Raw genomic sequence first — 20,763 nt, forward strand, 5'->3', positions numbered from 1 at the left:
TGGGTTTGTGCTGCAGGGGAGGATAAAGATGAATATTGATAGCTGAGTATAAGGATCCATCATTACTATCATTCATTCATTCAGTCACTCACAAACCACTCCTTAATTCAGTCTGTACTTTGCCCAGCAGAGCAGGAGACTAGGTACTAGAATACTATCATATGGTAAGCAGCTCAGACATAGCCTCTGCCTCACAGGAGTTCATGGTCTAGAATGGAGGAGGACATTAACCAAGTATAAGGAAAAACAGTTTTAAGTACTGTGGAATCAAAGTATAAGGAGACATGATTCAGGTTGGGGCTTGGTGGTTAGGGAAGGCTTTCAAAGGAAGTTATTTGAGATCTAAAGGAGTAGAAGTAAGAGGAAGAAGGAAGAGCAATCTGGGCAGAGGGAACAGGAGGCAGAAAGGTACCCAGTACTGTTGAGAACTGAAAACAGTCAGTGTGGCTAGAGCCCAGAGAGCAAGGAGCATGGCCTAAGAAGAGGCCAGAGAAGTAAGCAGGGACTGTATCTCACATGGTCTTGCAGGCCGCACTGTAGTCTTTATCAGTAGAAAGGGAAATAGAAAACCATTGAAGGTTTTGAAGCAAAATAGTGACACAATCAGGTTTGCATTTGAAGGAGGTCACTTCGCTCCATAATGAAGAATGGATGGAGGAGGTGTGGACAGAGGTGGTCAGGGAGATGTGCTCTGAATCTGTTGGAGGCCAGAGGTGTTGGGATCATGAGCCAGAGTGGTGGTGATAAAGATGGGGAGAAGTGGAGAGATTTACTGTTACTTACGGTTAATAGATATACCACTTATTTATGAGGGAAAGTAGACTGGACTTCGTGCTGACTTGGATATGATTGTGTGAGGGACGCCATGGAAAACTGCCCGGTATTTGTCTTCTTCAGGGGAACGGGGAAGGAACACTGGAGGGAGACCAGGCATAGGTTAGGAGAGAGTAGTTCAGTTTGGGGCCACTTTCAGTTGGAGGCCTTTTTAAGACATCCGTGAGGAGATTCCATGTGGTCTCGAGCCTGGATCAGAGGTGTCTGGAGATATGAATTTGGAAGTCAGGGGTTTAGACACAGTATTGAAGCCACAAAGGTATCACTCTTAGCTCACAGGGTGAAAATGGAGTGAGAGAAGAAAGCATAGCTTTGAGCCATGAGGAATTCCAACATTTAAAAGCCACGTGGAGGAAAAGCTAACAAAAAAAAGTGTGACAGAGAGGATGCTAGAGTGTCATCTCAGAGGCCAGGGAAAGAATCATTTCAGATGCTGCTGAGGGGTAAAGTAAAAAGGGCCCTGTAAGTGTCTTTTGGGTTAGTAAAATGACATCTGGAAGGACTTCAGGGAGAGCTGGGCTGGTGTAATGATGGAGCAGAGGCTAGAGTGAAGCGTCATGGGGAGCGGGGGTGTGAACAAAGGGGCACAGTGGATAGAGATGGCTCAAGACATTTGGCTCTGGAGGGGAACAAAAGGATGGAGCTCTAACTAGAGGAGGAAATAGCATTAAGGGAGAGGTTTCTAAAGTTAGGAGACCCAAGCTTGTCCAAGGGTTGATGGGAAAGAGCAATGGGGAGGATGAGGGTTGGAGAGAGAGAAAGGGTGGGTAATCAATCGTGCAGGATTCCCAAGAAGATAGAAGGGGTTCCACTCTGAGGACAGCTGGAGGAATCAGAGAGGAGAGAGGATTCCTTCCCTTCTGCACTAGGAGGGAAGAAGGGAAGGGTGCAGATGCCGAGGTGGGGTAGCTGCAAGTTAAAGGCGTTTCTATGAAATGGCTTCTTTGAAAAGTAGCTGAATGGGAGAGAGAAAGGGATGGCATCCTGGCAAAGAAAGGAAGTAGTTTCAGATTTTTGAGGAGGACAGAGAAGGCTTGAATATATGAAAGGGAGTAAATTAGTAAAGCTTAGTAGGATCCCTAGTCACTTCTTGAAGGCCCAGTTGAGGCTGATGTTCACAAGTTCATGGTGATACACTGTTAAAAGAATTATAAAGTATTTGATGCTTTCTGGAGGCATTCAGCCATTGCCAAGCACAGGGAAAGTGGGATCATCTAGGCCTAAGGTTTTGTCAAAGAGCTGTGATGAAAAGATGGCAGCAGCAAGGGAGCCTCTGAAATGATCAACCAGGACTCTAAGCTGGTTAAGAAAAACAAGTTAAGACAGGAGAGAGAGAGAGTAGAAGTCAGAGTAGTTGATTAAAAGTGATAGAAGAATAGAGGTCAGCGATCAGAACAGGATGCTGCACCCCAGAACAAAGAAATTTGAATCTTTAAGGGTGGGGCCCATAGATGATTTAAAGCTCACTGGTGATTCCGGTGCTTTTTTTTTTTTTTTTTTAAAGGAATATAAGGATGTAGTGTAAAAAAAAGAAAAACAGGAATATGATGAAGTGATTGTTATTAAGCCCATAATGATCAAAGATACTAGCAGTGTGAAATCAAGATGAAGACACAATTAGAGAAAGCAGCCAAAAAAAGTGTGCCTTTAAAATAAAACAAAAACTCTAAAACCATGCATTTTCTCCTTCACAGATTGAAGTCATAGGTCTTGCCCTCTTGCTCATTCTCTTTGATGTTAGAAGTCCACAGCAAAGAAGTAAAAATTATTATAGGGAAGCTAGTACCATTCAGGACAAATTATCTGGTGTTTTGGGATTTGACTGATGAGAACAGGAACTAGAAACATGGTAATTATTTGTTCACTACAGTCTCTTTGGAGGAACAGCACTTTGGCTCACCTGGCATGGGATGGTGTCAGCCTGGCTGCAGAGGTCTGAATGTGAGGCCTGGGTTCCTATAAGGGGCCTGCTTGGCCCTCAGTTAGCCTAGATCCTTGGACTCAGTGGCTCTATCATGGGCCACTCACCTTGCCAATGGTGTCAGAATGTTATTAATTGAAATCACATATGAAAGTATAACACATTAATTTTTTTCCTGGAATTCAATAGTAAGGATCGTCACTGCCACATTTTTTCAGTTCAGACAACTCACTTCTGTTCTCTGCATATTAAATAGAAGGTCACTGTATAGTTAACGTCTGGCTAAGTGGAGTGCTTATGAAATGTACAGGGCTCATAGGCATAACGACCGCCTAAGAAAGCCCCAGCAAATCTAGCCAGATACTCCTGCCCCCAGCCCATAGCCCCTATCTGTCATTCCATAAATTTCATGTCAAGGGCATTTTCTAGACAAGACGATCATAAGCAGATTCAGGTAGACCTGAAGTAGGCTGTGAAAACTCTGGCATGTTTTACCATGGGATTAGGGTTCTCTGGAGAAACAGAACCAATAGGATGTGCGTGTATATAGGAGATTTATTTCAAGGAATTAGCTCACACAGTTATGGAAGCTAGCAAGTACAAAATGTGCAGGGCAGGCTGGAGCCCAGGAGCAGAGCTGAAGTTGCACTTCAGATTCAAAAGCTGTCTGTTGCAGAATTCCCTCTTAACTCTGGGAAGTCAGTCTTTTGTTTCATTTAGGGCATCAGCTGGTTCGATGAGTCCACCCACCTTCTGGAAGGCAATCTGCTTAAAGTCTACTGATTTAAATGTTAATCTCATCCAAAAACCCTCAGAATAGTGTTTGACCATGTATCTGGGCACTGCGGCCCAGTCAGGAGGATGCATAAAATGAACCTGACACCAAGGCGGATTATAGCACTGTCTTCTCTGGATTCAACAATAACAAAAAATACTCAATCTAATTAATCATTTGTCAAGTGCTTCACATACGGCAGGTGCTATGTAGAACATAAACATTACACTCCAAGTTTGGTTTGGTCTTTGCTGGGAATCATGAGCATTTTGCTGCATGTATTGTTTGGCACTTTGGTCTTATAACACTTAGTTCTGGGCAGATAGAAAGCACACAGACTGCTCAGTGCCAGTGACAAGAGACTTTATAATGATGTGTTTGAAACCAAAGCTTTGTGAAGCAAGACACCACAAGCAGTTAATAGATTTCCATTTGACAGTAGCTATAAATGTTAATCAGAAGAATCACTGCAGTGTTCAGCTCATACACTGGTTGGAACAGAAGCCACAGCCATAGAAGCCCTTATTTATCCTCCTTTAGCTCCATCTCACCATTGCCAGATCATCTTAACTAATTCTTGTTCTGACCGCCCATGCTCTCAAAAATCATCTTATTAGCCTAAGGATTGATTTTCAGATTCTTTAGCCTGGTATTCGTAGCCCTGTGATGTTACCCCAACCTACTTATCCATCTGGATTTTCTGCCGAGCTTCAAGCTGAACTGCTCCTTTGCCCTCAGAATATCTCATTTGTTTCTGCCCAACAATTTTGTTCATGTTGTTCCCTCCACAGTGGCCTTTCTCTCTATTTTTTTGCATTCTCTCATTCTACTCATCCTTTGAGGCGCAGCTCAAAGCCCACAATGTCAAACTCCACAGTGTCTGCTCCGATCCTTCTCCTGCATCTGCTCCATTTCCAGCTACAAGCTCCCTTGTTCCTTTTCCCTGGCACTTTATTGGCGTGTTTATTAAGACTCTCACACTTTCTCTCCCTTGAGTTTCTCACGGGCATTGCCTTCTTACATATGGCATGTATTCAGGGTCGAAGTCTGCAGCTTCCCCGGTAGCCTCACTACAGTGCCTTGGAGATGATGAGCGTTCTGCTCTGTGAGATCTTGTCGAGAAAAATCAAAATAAGGGACCTAATATGTAAAATGTCATTATGATTTACATTAAATTCATCAAGGAAATAATTTCGGTTGGTTTTTTTTTTTTGAATATCCTCCACAGCAATGTGTTGGGCCATAGTAGGCATTCAGTAATTAGTAATTGATGGATTTATTCTCTACGTGATAAAGTTATTTTGGGTGCATTCAGACTAAAGTAGAATTTATGATACATGTTTCAAAAGGTAACATTGCTGATGCACATTATGGGGGCACTATGGTATCTTTTAAAGTCCAGCAAATAGAAAAATGAGTCAATCATGAGTCAGAATCATTGATGGAATTATGCCACCATCAAGCTCTAAAGGATGGGCGCTGATGTCGATAGAAAATACCCCACTCTGAGAGCACCCATAGCTAGCTTTCTGTACTGAACTAACAGGGTGAGTGTGTTCTTTTGCTAGGGAAAAGACTTGGTGGTCCAGTCATCGTTGTGGTTTTTTAAATTTTTTTCATTTCTAAACTTAATATGACTGATTTTCTGTTTCCTCCATCTCTGGTGGTGAGTTTTCTGAAGATATTCTTGATTTCTCCTGATTTAAATCACAGCAAAAGAGACTTAGGTAAATATCAAGAGAGACTGCCTATGACATCTGATTTGAAAAGTGTACTTCAATCAACATTGACTTTTATGTCATACATTATGTTGAATAAGGAGGGTCTGACTTAAGCTCAGTGTGCTTTAGAGAAGAGAGCATATTTGTGTTTGTTGGTTTGTTTTCATGTATCTTAAAGTCCTTATTGAGATAGAATTGACTAATAACATCGTGCAAGTTTACAGTATACACTGCGATGATCTATGTATACACATCGTGAAATGGTTACCACGTGAATGTTAGTTAACACATCCATCACTTCACGTAGTTACTTTTCTGTGTGTGGTGAGAACATTTAAGATCTATTCTCTTAGCAAATGTCAAGTTTACAATACAGTATTGTTAACTATAGTCACCATGCTGTACCTTAGGTCTCTAGGACGTATTCATCTTATAACTGAAAGTTTACACCCTTTGACAAATATCTCCAAGTTTCACTCAACTCCCAACCCCTCTAGCCACCATCCTACTTTATTTTTATGAGTTTGCCTTTTTTAGATTCTACAGGTAAGTGAGATTGTCCAGTATTTTTTGTTCACAGGAGAGACTCATAATGGAGCAGTTGAAACCAAAGCACTGATAAGCAGAACAGTCACAAATGCCAGTAGGCTCACCGTGAGTGGAGCCCTAGTTGTCACAGGAGGTGGAACTGCCCGGACACCCACTTTTGGCTGCTTATCCGCACAGGTGGGGCAGCAGCGGTTAGTTGAACTCAGCAAACCTGGGTTCCATACCGTGTGAAGAGCAGACACGGGCTTTGGCAGCACACAGCCTAGAGGCATTTAATTACATTCACAACTAACCCCATGGGAGGCAGGAGAGATGGAGGAAACAGAGACCTATGGTCCTGGGGAGTCAGGGAAGGCTTCTCAGAAGATACACCTTTTGAGCCCATTCTTGAAAAGCACCCCTCTCCCACCCCATAGAGAAAAGGGGAAGGGGAGTTCTTAAAGGGACAGCTCATACTCATGGAACTATAAAAGAAGATGGTGTGTTAGGTAAATTTGATAAGATGTTTGAGGTGGCTGGACCAGAGGATATTTGAGGGTAGTTGAAGGGAAATGAGGCTGGAAAAGTCCGTAGGATTCATACATAGCGTCAGGGATCTTGGACTTTTTCTGGGTCCCGGTAGGTAGCTGCCCCAGAATTTCTTTTGTAGGTAAGTGACATCAGATTTGTTTTTTTAGAAATAAACCCATGGGTAAGCAGTCAGATCCATTCCACCTGCCTTCACTAATCAAGGTTGTTTGAAGACTTGCCTGTCCTTTAAGCGGCACCTAGCCAAAACAGTTAGATGTTTGTCAGAGTTATTTTCCAGGAACTTGGAGTCAGCAACATCTATTTTGAGCTGAGCTGATTAAGACTGGATCGGACCACCGACCCTGGGCATGCTTAATTGTCTGCTCGGTGACCTTTTGACATCGGAGGACCGAAAACGCTACCCTTCAAAGGTGCAAGAGACCTGTTGCCTAGTTACGCCCGTGCAGATGGATGATTCCCGCACCTTTTTCCAATCACCTTCCCCCACGCCTCCCACGCCTCAGACCACTCGGTTTCTTCATTCGTGTCCCGTAAATACCCCAAGCCCCCTTGCCTTCAGGGAGGCGGATTTGAGATTTGTTCTCCCATCTCCTCGCTTGGCTGCTTTGTTAATCAACCCTCTCTGCTGCAAACCTCGGTGTCTCAGCGTTTTGGTTTGCTGTGCGTCGGGGCAAGACGAACCTGGTTCAGTGACAGCTCACTATGAAGAAGAAAGATGGTTGGATTGCACTGACTGACAGGGCAGAGGTGTATTTTTTTTTAATAATAAGCCAATAACTTGTCTTACTCTTGCACAATGAGTAGGATTTTGCCAGCATCTTCATAGGGTGAAAGGAAGCCTGGTATTTATCACCATATCTTTTGAGGTAAATATAACACAATGCTATATTCCATTTTTTGAGGCCAGTTATCCAGTATAGTGTGTGAAAATGTATAAAAGTGCAGACAGACAAGGGATTGCAGTGGTTCTGTAACAGGGAGTCAAGAAACCAGACAGGATATTTAAGCTATGGCTATTGGAGTTGGCAAGGGTTCAGCTCCAGAAAAAATAAATATTGTGAGTTAGTGGTGGTGATGAAAGTGACGTAAATAGAGTGGTTTGTTCCTTTTTGTGCTGTTGTAGGGAAAGGAAGCTTTAAACCTAACGAGATGGGATCTTGTGAACAGCTTATTCTTTTTTTTTTTTTTGCGGTACGCGGGCCTCCTCTTACTGTTGTGGCCTCTCCCGTTGTGGAGCACAGGCTTTGGACGCGCAGGCTCAGCGGCCATGGCTCACGGGCCCAGCCGCTCCACGGCATGTGGGATCTTCCCGGACCGGGGCACGAACCCGTGTCCCCTGCATGGGCAGGCGGACTCTCAACCACTGCGCCACCAGGGAAGCCCCTGAACAGCTTATTCTATTTACAGCTCTTTACTATTTACAGCTTTGTCAACAGTGATCTAAGGATCTTCCCCTTAGATAGTTGAGACCTCATAACTTGTTTCCTCTGAAATGTTTCTAGTCACTGACATTGCTCTGTAGAAAATTGATTTTTGAGCTTTTAGGGAACTTTATTCCCAATTTATTTGGGAATAGAACTTTGAAAATCATGAAGTCATTTATTGATCAAGTGTTTATGGAGGCGCAGACCTACCTCAGTGGTGAGGGAGGGACTGACCAATCCTTTGCCTTCGTGGAGTTTACAATGCAGTGCAAATGTTGCATGATAGTCACTAGACTTAGTTTTTGATGCTGCAGTCCTCTTTTTCCTAACACTTCTCCTGAGGAAGCAATTGAAATTTTACAGATGATATATATTGGAGCCCAAACTCCAGTTCATTGGCAAAAAAAAGTAGCATTTATATTAGAGTTTTGCTAACAGCATGTCGGTAAGAAGCCGTGTTCTTTCTCTCCTGCTAGCTGCAGGTTGCTTTAGTCTTTAAGCCACTATTTCCTCATCTGTAGAATTCATAGGTTAGACCAGATTGTTAGTTTTCAACTCTAGCTGCTGATTAGAATCACCTGAAAGCTTACCCTTGCCCAATTGAATCAGAATTGCCAGTTGGAAGAGGAGGCAGATGTGGATTTTTAAAGCTCCCAGGTGATTCTTTTTTTGTTGTTGTTTTTTTTAAACCAGGGCTGAAATTCACCAGAATAGGTTGGAGGTCCCAACTGGAATTCTATAGGTGAGTTTTCTATGCACGTGGGTATGGAGCTTAATAATCTTTTAAATTAGTTGTCAACATAAAAACTTTCCAGTTTCTCTTGGAAAAATGGAAAGATTGGGTAACAGTTGGGCTTAAAATTCTGAGTGGTAAAAATTAAACAAAGTAAACCCCAGTTTCTACCTGGCCCACTTCATTTATTTGTGTTACCTTCCTTTGAAATGGCCCTTGAAGCCATTTTCATTTGAATTAGATGGTCTCTATATGGTCTCTAAAGTCTCAAATCGTTTAAATTGCGTGTTTCCAAAGCAGGAAAACTAGTGCAAATAAATGGCACCTTTATCCATAAGCTGGTTGTTATATTAAATCAAAGGGAACTTAATCTTTGACGATGGAAAAACCCCAGGGTCCAGTGGAAGGAGAGAGAGTGGCATTAACAGCAGAACTCCACGTGCTACTATGTACAGGGCACCTGCTGGGGGCAAGAGGGAGGGGGAGGAAGGGGATTAATTCATCTTCCTGGGATTTTTAATGAAGCTGTTCCCTTCTTTTTCATTCTTTCCTGTTTGAGAGCTGGTTCATTAGTTGGGATGTGACTGGCCCTCCCAAGGGAGCAGAGAGGCAATTATCAGAGATTTTACTCACTTTCCTGTGAGCCTTTTGCTGGGAAGCCTCTTGAGGATCTTGCTCTCTTTTGGCTTCCTTGTGGCTCCTTGCTGTGTCTGCCTGAGAGCAAATACCTGGGCGGAAGGACTGATTTGTATGGCTTATTGGTAGCTGCCTATCATGAGATTTAAGTGGGTGTATTGGAATTAATAGGATTTTACTTTTTACAGATTGAAAATATGTGCTTGGTTTGTGAAGAACCTCTTGCCCAAAGTGAATAATCCTTTGTGCCTTGCTCTATTTAAAAAAAATTTTTTTCACTAGGAGTGATGGTGCTTAAGAGTACAAACTTGTAAAGAGAAGTAAATAAGCCATAGAGATCTAATGCACATCACAGTGAATATAGACAATTATACTATAATTCTGTAATGTGATAAATATCACTATTAGCAATCATATACAAATATATAAATGTATCAAAGTAATCTGCTGTACACCTATGATATATGTTATATATGGTGACAGTAATAAAAAGTAGCATTTAATTATCTGCCAGAAGTGTTCCAGGTACTTTTCATAAATATCCAATTTATTCCTCACAACTCTCTTATGAACTAGGTGTTGTTATTATTCTTGTTTTATAGATGAGGAACAATGAGGCTCAAAGCCAGTTATTTGATTTCCCATATATCAGAGCTATGTTAAGTGAGATCCATTAACCTGTATAACCAGATGTCTTCTAGCAGTTTTTGGTAAATTCAGATGTGTATTGGCTTTGACAAAGACAAGGTACCCTGTTGTATATTAAATATATTTTTCCCCTAGTTCCATCAGTTACTTCACTGGATATGTTGTTATTGTCTATTGATGTTGTTTACACATGGTGGACTGCGAAATTCCATGCAACTGCAAAAATCTTTAATTTAGCTAAGGTTGTTGCCTGTATTTCTTGCCTTAAAAAAATTGCAGTGGTAACCCAAGCAAATTATTTATTATCCACATGACCCTGGGAGTCTCTGCCCCAGTCTCCTTGCTAGAAAAAGATGGTAATATATACCTGACCTCAGTCCATAGGGATATTTCCAGGATCAAATGTGATAATGAATGAAATGTATTTCATCAACTCTAGAAATTGCCCATGTGTATTTTAAGTAGGATGTATTCATTGTGATGCAGAATATGAGATGAACATTCTTTTGTTAAAGAATTGTTGATAGTTAAAAACAGCAATCTATGGAGATTTTTCCATTTGAGGGATTTAATCCCATTAAAGGTTTTTAGATTGACTAGACAATGACAGTTTCTCTCTGAAACCCAGGCTGAAAGTTGATTTTGTGTTCCTGCTGGTTTCCCGCGGCTTCCCCTTCCATGCTGTCTAGAGGGAACTGCCGCCAAGCTAAGCTCTCTTCAGTGTGCATGGGTAATGTGATGGGTTAATTTCTCTTGTTGAAGCCACGTCTATTCTTCGGTGCTGAAAGGTTACTTATATGTACTCAACCTCTGCAGTAAGTTGACACATGATGTGAATCTGCCCTTTATATAGCTCATGCTTAAGTTGACACATGATGTGAATCTGCCCCTATACAGCTCATACTAACATGTCAGGAAAAGATTAGTTGGGAGCGGGAGGATAATGGGGGCACAATGTCGCTTGTCTATCAAGTAATTTAAATAAAAAGTTGAGCCTTTCATTGTTTATGTGTGGTTGTGTGCTTGTCATAACTAATTATCTTGTTGCAAAAATAGCAGCCTTTAAAAGTAAAAAGCTGAAAACGGGTCCATACTCTTAGGTCTCCGTCCCTGTGAGAGCGTGTGCACATATGTATGTATATGCATACATGCATATAAACATGAATATGTATGTGGTGTGTGTGTGCATACTTACTATAACTAGTGCTATATATAATTACTGTAGTGAATTCAACAATGACAACGGGAAATATAATTTTCCCCAGTAAATGCTTTAGCTGCCCAAGAAACTTTTTTGTGTTTCATATTGTGGGATAAAATAAACATTTATTTTAAAACAATTTTCTCATAACATTCTCTGTTTGGCACATACAAAACCAATATTAACTCTGAGTAATCTTGTGAAAATAGTGAAGGATAAATGCTGAGTTCTATAATCTCTCCTCTATTTGAAGACTTATAAAAACTCCTAAATTTATTTTATTTTTTGAAATTAGTGTGTATTTTGAAGTTTTATGTTGGTTTCAAGATAATTTTAAGTCTCTTAAAGGTTACTTATTAATACAAGTTTTAACATATTTGTTTAAACTCAGTTAATACAAATTTCTGCTTAAAGGAGAGGGGTTTTACTTCCAACCTCTTCAGTAATGTCTAACTTAAAAAAAAAAAAAAAGCCAAACTAGAAGCTATATAAACCACACTACCAAATACCTGTTTCTTGACATTAATAAATTAGGCTTTTGACTACATCCAACATAATAAATTATCTACTTGTTAATACTTCTGTTTCAAAAGCTAAATGCGTGTTGTCATTACTGTGTGTTTTAAAGGTTTTTACTAAACTTTTGCTCCCTGGTGTGAATGTGGACAGGGGAATTTACAGTATATTCATTAAAAATTCCAATCAGTTTCATATATTATGAGCCTGTAGCCAAGGTAAAGAAGAAATTGAGGGCTTCCCTGGTGGCGCAGTGGTTGAGAGTCCGCCTGCCGATGCAGGGGACACGGGTTCGTGCCCTGGTCCGGGAGGATCCCACATGCCGTGGAGCAGCTGGGCCTGTGAGCCATGGCCACTGAGTCTGCGCGCCCGGAGCATGTGCTCCGCAACCGGAGAGGCCATAACAGTGAGAGGCCCGCGTACCACCAAAAAAAAAAAAAAAAGAAGAAATTGAAAGACTAATGAGTATGGCACTAGCACAGTGAGATGGATGGGGTACTTCTTTGTGTTTGCTAGCTGGGCTAGAGATTGATGAGTAAGTCCCATTGTCTTAACACACTAATGATGATCTAGCTTTTTGGAGTTCAGACTACTACATCTCCCACTTTGTGAGGACAGCTTGATAAGCAGACCAGTCATGGGCGTTTGAGACCATTCAAATCCTACTCTTCTCACTTCCTACCCACATGATATGTATGGACTATATGTGTCCCCCTGAAATCCACATGTTGAAGTCCTAATCCCCAATGTGACTGTGTTTGGAAATAGTGCCTGTGTGGAGGTGATAAAGGTCAAATGAGGTCTTAAGGGTGGGGCCCTAACCCAGTAGGGCTAGTGACCTTATAAGAAGAGGAAGAGACACCAGAGCTCTCTCTCTGACACCTGAGGACACAGTGGGAAGGCAGGCATCTGCAAGACAGAGTTCTCACCAGGAACAGAATTGGCTAGCACCTTGGCCTTGGACTTCCAGCCTCCAGAACTGTGAGAAATAACTTTCTGTTGTTTAAGCCACCTAGTCTGTGGTATTTTGTGTGGCAGCCAAGCAGACTAAAATACCACCACGTAAGCAGATACTTAACTTTAGTAGATAGGTAAGTAGGTTACTTAAAATTTCAGATCCTGGCTCTACCATTTACTAGGCATATGAGCACATTACTTTTTTCTTCAACCCTGCAAAGTGGTTTTGTTGTGAGGTTTAAGCTTTGTTTGGCTGACAGGCAGCCTGGCTGGATGAATTTTGCCCTCTCCCTCATTCTCTCTGTTCACCACATTTGGTCATAGCAACCTTTTTCTAAATTTAGATCTCATTATTTCATTATCTGCATAAAATTCTTTGGTTGTTCCTCAGTGTTCTTAGAATAAATCTTTACCATTTTCCTCAAAGCCATGTGGTCTGGCACCTGTTTACCTCTCCAGCTTCATATTGCAACCCTCCTTTTCGGCAGTGGCCACATCTATCTTCTTTTGGGTCCTTAGACTCTGCCCCTCACTATGCTCCCCACTGTGTCCCCCTTATGTAATGACTGTCAGTTCAATTGTCATTTTTTTAGGGAGGCCTTTCCTCCATGTCCTTGACTGGCTATATGTTTATCTCTACGATTATTTCATTCACGTTTGTCTTCCCCCCAGCAGCATGAGGGTGGGACTGTGTGTGTTTGGTTCCAACTCTGCCTTCAGCACCTAGCTCAGTGTTGGCGTCATTATCAGAGCTGTCTGAGTATTTATGGAAGGGAACGTGAAGAAAGGAAAAGAAATGCATGAAGATCTCATCCAGGGAAAGTGAGGTGCAAGCATGAAACCTTAGGGAAGTGGGGTGCTAGCAGAAGAGACTGGTGGGAACCAGGTGAAGAGTGGAAAAGCACAGGCAACGAGTCTTAGCTTCTTCAAGACTTTGCCTCTGGCATACCACCTGCAGCTCAGACACCTAAGCGGTTATAGAAATAATCCTTCTGGTATGCAGGCTTTCTCTTTTTGTCAGAGGCATGGGACCCAGGGACCAAGAGCTGCCTAATAAGTAAATTCTGATGAAACTGTTCAGGGCCACATTTTGGAAATCAGCTCTTAAAAATGAGTGGTTGAGCTTCCCTGGCGGCGCAGTGGTTAAGAATCCACCTCCCAATGCAAGAGACACGGGTTTGAGCCCTGGTCCGGGAAGATCCCACATGCCGCGGAGCAGCTAAGCCCATGCGCCACAACTCCTGAGCCCGTGAGCCACAACTGTTGAAGCCCATGTGCTTAGAGTCAGTGCTCCACAACAAGAGAAGCCACCACCGTGAGAAGCCTGCGCACCACAACGAAGAGTAGCCCCCGCTTACCACAACTAGAGAAAGCCCACACACAGCAACAAAGACCCAACACAGCCAAAAAAAAAAAAAAAAAAAAAAGAGTGGTCAGTCTAATGCTCACCTTTCCAATCCAAACACACTGACTTGAACAAAGAAACTGGGAATTACTGTATAGAGCTTATTTGAATTGTTGGTTTTCTCTTGTCAGTCTGTTACAGGTCATAGCTCTGTTTCTGTCATTAGAATGATTTCAGTGTTTCAGCCTGGACTCTCTGAGTCATAAGTTTTTAGCATGACCATGGGAATTATGAAGTCGCTTACTAAAATGAAGCTAAATTAAAATAATACTTGTTTGGGATTTTTTTTTTTTTTTACTTTTGCACCCAATAAAGATATAAGGGGGGAGACTTTAGATTTTTAATAAGTTTATTAATTCAGATATAAATTTAAGCTATTTTGTCATAATATGTAAACTATTTTCCCCCATAGTAGACCTATTTTCTGATAGATAATGAGATTCCCAAATATTTGCTTTGTGTAAGGTTACAGTCAATTTCTTATTATTGAGAGCAGGTTTCTTCCTTTGTGTCTGGCTTATTGTGGTTATGAGACTGAGTACTTTGTTTTAGATATTTGACGACAAACTGTGTGTTTAAGAACACATGTGTATATATAGGAAGGCCCTCAAATCCGAAAAGGATAGAAGGTTGAAATGCCAACACTTCCTATTGTATAGTTTTTTGTTAGGGAGGTATAGCTGTTCATCAAAACACGTTTCTGAAATGGAAAACTAGAATGTGCTAAACATAGCATCTAGCTTAAGCTTTTGAAAAACAAAAAGTTCCAGAAAATAACTCATGATTACTTAGTTTCAATATTACACTGATAAATATTTAAAGACTACCTTATAAAAAAAGTAAGGGGGAAAGTCATGATTTTAAGGCTTATACTGCAGTTCCTGAAAGATTTTAGTATTTATTTAACCTTTTCCTTATTTAATTTATAATAAAATTACTGTCATCTCTGTAAACATTTATATAATAATGTTTCATCTACTTTTCCATTAAAAATTACTAAAATAAATAAGGAGTCCTGGTGAATGAGAGATAATTTAATAAACGTATTTCTTGGTAGAAAACTAATCAAGTCCTGCTATAAATGTACATTTAGAGAGAAGCACAGTAGACAAGCTTAATGACTTAGTCAATGATATGACTTCAGGGAAAATGTTCTTATGCCATATTGGCCATATCTTTTAATACTTGCATTGAAAATAAAATTACATTCCAAGATAATGAGGATTGTGGAATTTTATAATTGGTTTTTTAAATCCTAAATTAACAGCAGTATAAACATACATTTTTAGGTTAAATCTGAGCTTTTTCTTAAACTAAAATCTTAGTTTAAACTAAAATATTTTCCTGGAAGTTTTCCAAATGGGATAGTCATCTTTCTGGAAATACGAAATAAAGGAGAAAGGTGGGTGGCTGGAACACAAACCTCTTCAGAAACCTTTCAACCTGTAGCTGTAATTCATGTATTTTATCCTATTTACCATAGAATTTTTAAAGAATATTTTTTAAATAATTTAGTATTTCTATCCCATTGATTTATTTTTTTAAACAAGGAAAAAATTTGCTCATAGCCACGTAATTTAGCGCATTCAGAGCTAATACTAGATTCCAGGTCTTTGACTTCTGATGCAGTTTGCCTTTGTCCTCTTCTACCTGCTGGCTACTTGTCCTCAGAGCTCCTCAGGAATCTGCATTGGTGTTTATTGAGAATTAATGGTGTGCCAGCACTGCTGTGAGTGTCCAGGATATAATTATGAATAGAGTTCACATTCTGACTCAAATTAGCTTTCTCTCCTTGTTCCAACGGAGACTGCCCTTTTGCTTCATCTGCAGCATTGAGTTGCAAGTTTCTTTTTACTTTGGAAGTTTTAGAGAACGAGAGTGGGGCTCTCATCAGAAACACCTGTGAGAAAAGCACAGCTGCCTCGTGTGAATGAGGTCTCTGGAAGGTGATAGATGATGCAGGTAAGAACGCAACCCGTAAAATATGGACCTAGTCAAGAGGAAGGAATGAAGCAAGTGTGAAGCAGAGGGAAAGCAGGAGGGTCATGACCACATTCTGTGGTTGTGTGCTGACAGACTGAAGGAGGAGCAGACCAGGGATGTCTCAGCCAAGTTGCCTCAGTTTTTACAAGTGTATGATGGGGTCAAAGAGGGTTGAACTAGGCGATTCCTAGAGTCCTTGGCAGAGGTAATATTCTCAGTTATGAGTGTCTGTACACACACACACACAATGCACTTGCTAATGTCTGTCATCATGAGCATCTTCTATCTTCTCCACTACAAGTAAAAGAATCTGATTTTTCCTTCCAGACTAGAAGTAACTAGGTCATAGTGACCCAAGTGAGTAAATTAAACAGACTGAAAAGGTACACTGGGATGTACTTATTTGGGGGAAAATGATGAAAAAATGAAGTAGGAAATGATTCTCTTTCCAGGAATAATTGTTCCCTGTTGCCAATTGAGCAACTCTGTGACCTTCTTGAAAATAGAGAATTCTGTAAATAGTGCTGGGATGGTAGGTACTGTGTGACACAGAGCCTAAGTTAGATATGGTGAAAAGGAATGGAATTATGTTGGTTAATAATGAGCACCTGAATTAAAAGCAGAGCAGCTGGGTCCAGAGGCAGCTGTCAGGTTCGCAAAGCCAGAGGAGTAACTTTGGACAGTGTTTTTCTTATACTGAATGGAATGATTTTTAGGAACAGGGTTCTTTGAAAATATGTTGTAAATGTTGGGTAAGGTAAATTTCAGTATGAATTTTTAAAGTCTATAAAATGGAATCATTTAATTCTGACTTTATGACAATTAAACGGTAGTTCCAAATAACTTTGTTCTAGAAAGAGGTTTCTCTTATCCTGGGAAAGGGGCAGTTTTGGAAGTTTGAGACAAGACAAATATTGTCTGTTGTCTTCTAACAAACTACTCTCCCACTTTTCATTGGGAAAGGTTGGTCCAGGGAACTTATGATAGCCTGATGGGACGTGGGAAAAGGAAGATTATTCCGTATGTGTATGATCTGTGAACGGTTGATGAAGGAGGTAAGGTGGTGGGAGGGTGTTGTCTTAATCCATTTGGGCTGCTGTCACAGAACCACAGGCCCAGTGGCTTATAAATAATAAACTTCTCACAGTTCTGTAGCCTGGGAAGTCCAAGATCAAGGAGCCGGCAAGTTCTGTTCCTGGTTCCTAGGCAGCCGTCTCTTTTCTTTGTCCTCAGGTAGCAGAAGGGGCCAGGGAGCTCTTTGGGGTCTCCTTCGTGAGGGCATTCATCCTACTCGTGAGGGTTCCATGCTCCTGACCTAATCACCTCTCAAAGGCCTCGCCCCCTAATACAATCATACTGGGCATTCGGTTTCAGTATTTCAATTTGGGGGGAGCACATTCAGTCTATAGCAGGTGAATCGCACGTGTTGGGATTTTCACGGCAAGCTTTTGAAATGGGAGAGACGGTAAAATTATCTCCACTTTACAGATAAGGAGATTGAGGCTTACACCTGTTCACGTCTAGTATGGTCTACTTTGACAGACCAATCCATTATCCATCTCAGCCTATACTGAACGAGATGCCAGAGAGAGAGAGAAAAAAGTCTCACGGTGGCAGGGAAAGGGCCCACTTTCTCCTTGCCAGTGCTTCCGCCACCCTTGCCTCTGCCAGCCAGGTCCAAGCACCTTGTCTTAGAGCCTCACGAGACCTTCCCCTCTGGCCAGTATTCAGGCATCTTCGTAGAACCCTCATTCCCCTGACAATAGGAAAAGCCAGACTCGCAGGCCCAGGGCAGCACCAAGAGGAGAGGAGCCTCCCTGGACCCAGAGACCCAGGACATCCTTAGACGCGATTCCTCTGATCTTGGCGTCACCCGCAGAACTGAGAAATAGACCTGTTGGTACCAGAACATAAGCATAAGCTGTGTTTGAGTTCCAAGTTTGGACTTTACCTGGGCTGTTGCTTCATCTTCTAGCTGTTTACTGATTTTTTTTTTTTTTTTTTTCAGTGTGAGTTACTTTCTGGCAAGTTCCCAGAAAGTAACTGGGAAAGTACTCAGCGGGGGGCGAATATTCCTTTTGTCTTTCAGAAAAGCATGTCGAGAGTTAGCCTGACTCAACAACCTCATAGTCTCACCTCCTAAATAGGGGTGGGGAGGAATGTGTGTGTGTGTGTGTAAATGCATACATGCATAAACATATATGCGTGTATATTGCTTATTTGCTCAAAACCATGTCTTACAATTAACTGCTCTTTCTTTTCATCTACTATATCAGAAGAATATTTCAATTAGCAAAATACGAGAATCCAAATTCATATTTGTATTCCCAACAGATTTCCTTCAGAATCTGGTGGATCGTTGTACCTATAACAGTAGTAGGATGCAGATGGTCTATTTGTGTCCCATTGCTGCCTCATTCAAATGGAATGTGAGTTTTGGTCATTGCAAAGCCCATCAGTGCCTTTCTGATGATTAGAGCTAATCACCATACACTCCTTTCAGAGCTAAACTTTCTAGAGAGGAACCCTTAACTTTGAGACTAGTTTGCCACAGACCCTAGTTCTAGACTGAAAGATCTCGCTTCTGTGAGGTTCATTGTGAAACAGAAACGCCCCCGCCCCTTAGGGCTCTGGCTCCATGTAGTTCTGCGTATTTCTTATTCAGCTGAAGGAATACTGAATTCAGTTTGAATCTAAATTTGGAGTAAAAAATACCACTCAGTAGAGCTGCTTCTGTGACCACTTTGCCTTCCAACTCGCATTTCCTTCTTTCCCTATCACCCCACATTCTTGAGGAGTTTGTTTATAGCTTTTGTGGACTGGCTTTAATTATTTTTCAAAAATTCATTGCACCGAACCCATTAGGATAGTGCACTGAGAATATCTGTTGAGCTCCAGCAGACTCACTGACTGGGAATGCATGTGGGGAGAAGCCTGGAGCAAGGTAGCACGTCCTGAGATTGCTTATTTGTGAGGTTAGGAGTTTCTGTTTATACTTTTGTAAGCTGCCTGAAAATATTTGAGGACCTTTCTGTCCCTACCTTGCACTGGGCCGGTGCTTAGCTCTGGAATAGTCTGCATCTTGATGTTTTTCCTAGGAAATGTGTTTTCCCTTTTCCCTCGGATTCCTGGTGCCCGGTGTAGCCCTTTTTTGATTTGCTCTTGTTCTGGCGATAGGTCAACTGGCTCTCATGGTCCTTAACATTTCGGGTAAATACTTCCAACAGTGGTGACTGGAAGGAATCCAAGTCTATTCAAGGCATTTGCATCCACTCTGTGTTTAAGGAGCTGGATCTTAGTGATAGTTTTTCCGTTGGTTAGTGACTTAAGAAATATGACTGAAAGGAGAAGCTACTATCTGAAGAACTAATGGAAAATCGAGCAGAATTCACTTATTATGTAAGGGGTGTGGTCGGTGACCTTCCTTACTACCCAAATGTTGTGCCGTTGGATCATGTGTAGAGAGTATGGAATTGCAGTTAAGGCCACCCATGGAAGAAGCAGACTGCCTAGGTTCAAAGCCCAGCTCCACCACTTGCTTTCTATACAGTCCCTGGCTGTATTAGTTAACCTTTCTGTCCCTCAGTCTAGTTTTCCTGAGGAATAAATGAATTAATATTTGTTAAGTGCCTGGAACTATGCCTGGTCCATTGTATGTACTCCATGTCTTTGTTTAAATACTGGATGTTGGGATTGTTGTTCAGATGGAGGAGACAAGGGTCTTGAGAGGCTCCCACGTGTTTCTAACGTAACAGAGTCAGTCAGTGGTGGAGACAAGAATACTTTCACTGCCCAGTGCCCTAGTGGAGAACTATAGCTCTTAAGAGTGATGTGGGGAATGAAATACCCTGATGAAAACCAATCAACATTATTAAAGGAAGGGTGGGAGCATGGGAACTAATGATTTATTTATCCAGTGGCTTAGTCAATAAGTAACTATTTAAGGCTTACTGTGGGCCTTTGGCGCTATGTTAACATTGTGAAGATAATGATAAAAATGTAAAAGAGATTTATAGAACATTTACTTAACCTGGGCAAGATGTCTTTTTTGTTTTTAGGGCTGGTGACCATTCCACTGAGGACTCTCTTGTCTTAAATTATAGGACAACTTCTATAGCATGGTACGGAATAGCATTTAGCTATTCTAATGGTATAGCATTTAGCAGAATTTGAAGATGAATTTGCTGACCTCAGGTTGGAAAACTGCAAAAGGTCAATGGAGGGATTATGGTGGGATTCCATCCTTTAAACATCTACTGGAAGATGATCATTGTAAGATGCTTTAACTACATTTGGGGATGTTCTCTTCTTAGAGAACCTAGTTTAGAGAATGTTCTTGTTTTAAATGTAATTGGCCATGAGCTTAATTTGAACCAAGAGTTTGGCATATTCCACACCCCCCCCCATTAGCTCAATTGTGGATTGTACAAATGGTGTTGCACAAAAATAGAAGTATTTGGTACAAATATGCATAGTCAGACCACATCTAGGTTAATGGTTTCAGATATAGGTGAAATGCCTTAAGAAGGATATTGACAAATTGCAGGACATTGAGAAGGCGGCGTCAGAATAGTGAAAGGGCAAGAAACCATGCCAAATGGTTAACAGTATAAAGAGAATTAGCCACCTCAGTGGAACTTGATATGTTGTTTGTAAGGGTTAAAAGGACTGTCATTGTGGAGTAAGAAGAGGAGGGTTATTTTTGTTTAATTCTACTGAAGTATAGTTGATCTACAATGTTAATTTCTGCTGTACAGCAAAGTGATCCAGTTATACATATATATATATATATATATATTCTTTTCCCATTATGGTTTGCCACAGGATATTTCATATAGTTCCCTGTGCTATACAGTAGGACCTTGTGGTTTATCCATTCTATGTATAATAGTTTGCCTCTGCTAATCCCAAACTCCCAATCCATCCCTC

General features: G+C 41.2%; 1 protein-coding gene across 4 annotated transcripts in view; it reads left to right on the forward strand.

Annotated features, from left to right (window-relative positions):
* The window catches only part of GHR (growth hormone receptor), a 316,755-nt gene that overhangs the window by 55,950 nt on the left and 240,042 nt on the right, over positions 1-20,763 (forward strand). The window contains exon 1 of one of the 4 annotated variants that reach the window (XM_060295743.2): positions 8,411-8,497. The exons of the other annotated variants lie outside the window; for them this stretch is intronic. The gene's annotated coding sequence lies outside the window, so the exon portion shown is untranslated. Of the gene's footprint in view, positions 1-8,410; positions 8,498-20,763 lie in introns of those variants that run through there. 4 annotated transcript variants of the gene reach the window in all.

Source organism: Globicephala melas, chromosome 3 (assembly GCF_963455315.2).
Source record: "Globicephala melas chromosome 3, mGloMel1.2, whole genome shotgun sequence".
Taxonomy (NCBI): domain Eukaryota; kingdom Metazoa; phylum Chordata; class Mammalia; order Artiodactyla; family Delphinidae; genus Globicephala; species Globicephala melas.